Source organism: Amphimedon queenslandica, unplaced genomic scaffold (assembly GCF_000090795.2).
Source record: "Amphimedon queenslandica unplaced genomic scaffold, v1.1 AMPQUscaffold_3825_Cont24185, whole genome shotgun sequence".
In the NCBI taxonomy this organism is placed as follows: Eukaryota; Metazoa; Porifera; class Demospongiae; order Haplosclerida; family Niphatidae; genus Amphimedon; species Amphimedon queenslandica.
The window spans coordinates 1-1,449 of record NW_003555852.1 but is presented as its reverse complement, the minus strand read 5'-3'; the positions used below and the strand labels follow the sequence as shown (position 1 = coordinate 1,449).

Sequence of the window (1,449 nt, the reverse complement as noted above, 5' to 3'; positions counted from 1 at the left end):
AGCCCACACTTCACGTCGCATAATATACTCTCCACTTTCCTTATACGGTAATCAATTGGTTTTATTAATTCCCCGAGAACCTTTTTAGCTAGTAACGGTCCATCAGCAATACCCACTAGTACCCTCTTGGTTCAGTGCTATGAGTGCTGCCGTCGTTAGCAAAAGGAGGTGACCAATGTCATAAATAATAGAGTAAAATTCAATAAATTATTAAATTAAATTAAATTCAAACCCTTTTAGATATTAATTACCCTTTTAGATTTAATTGTTGATGAACAATTAAAGAGAATATTTAAGTAAAACCAGACAAACTAGTTATTGTAACTTGCCTGACCTGTTAGGCTAGTCGGTACACCCACAGAGAGGTCGTGGCCTGGTCTAACTAAACTTCCAGAGTTTAAGGTAAAGGCAAGATTGTATACAGGGTTCCCCACAAAGCATAACAAGGGAACTAAAAAGCATGCTTTATGAATAGTGGAGTAATTTTAAAATTTTTAACTTTCAAGATTAGTATAAAGTCCAATTTTGATCAGAATCAGCTTAAACTTTGTACAGAACATAAGGACATGTATATGCATCAGAAAAAATATAAAACTTGAGACTTCTTCCCCAAAACAAACAAATATCCTGTGCTTTTGCCAAATTTTGGTACAACTGTAAAAAATTCACTGCTTAACACAATACCAAAAACCTAAAGAGACCCTAGTTGTTTGAATTAGTAACGACAGCTGTTGCTTTGATAGGAGTTCCCACCATATCCTCCAGCATGTATTGAGTCAGTAGTACCAGCACTGAACGATGCCGAGTGGACTTACTTCAGGTAAGATGACACTGTGATTTATTCTTTATTTTAATACTATCACTGCAAAAGCGTCACTTGATATGTCACCCAACTGAGAGGATATCAGCAGAAGAGGCTATGAGACACGAGTACTTTGCTGATATTGATCCATCACTGAGAGCTTGATGTGCATAGAAGGAAGATGGAGCTGCTTTCTTTCACAACATTGATCACAATGATACATGTATTTTGAACTTATTTTATTTTCATCATTCCTCTTTACCTTCTTTCACTAATGGACAGTTAAATCGATATTTTTTGTCCTCTAACTACAATTATTATCATTACTAAATGATGCAGTAAAAAAAATAAAATGCACTACTGATATAAAAATGATAATAGTGATAAAAGCAAAGGAAATAGTTCATTATAATGATGACGTTTTTTTGTCATTGTTGATCTCACTGTATATGTTTTCACCGTCTAAAATATCAAAAGAGTTTACTTGTATCCCCAAATAACTATACATACCTTTATTCGCTGATACTGATTGGACATAATTGTTCTCATGTGAAGTCATGATTCTTACTTCCTTAGTTTCCTACAAAGTCAAATTAAACAATTAAGCAAGAAATTTATAAAAACAAACATAGCTCTGTAGTAGCCTC

General features: G+C 33.9%; 2 long non-coding RNA genes across 2 annotated transcripts; one reads left to right on the top strand and one right to left on the bottom strand.

Moving 5' to 3' along the window:
* The first annotated feature begins 6 nt into the window (after nt 1–6).
* Nucleotides 7–1,133, top strand: LOC109592824 (uncharacterized). The gene is made up of 4 exons (XR_002190568.1): nt 7–296; nt 342–402; nt 744–820; nt 872–1,133. It is a non-coding gene; the product is annotated as an uncharacterized LOC109592824 (long non-coding RNA).
* Nucleotides 1,134–1,173: 40 nt separating this feature from the next.
* LOC109592825 (uncharacterized) lies at nt 1,174–1,449 on the bottom strand. The gene is made up of 3 exons (XR_002190569.1): nt 1,431–1,449; nt 1,313–1,382; nt 1,174–1,264 (listed from the first exon to the last, which is right to left on the bottom strand). It is a non-coding gene; the product is annotated as an uncharacterized LOC109592825 (long non-coding RNA).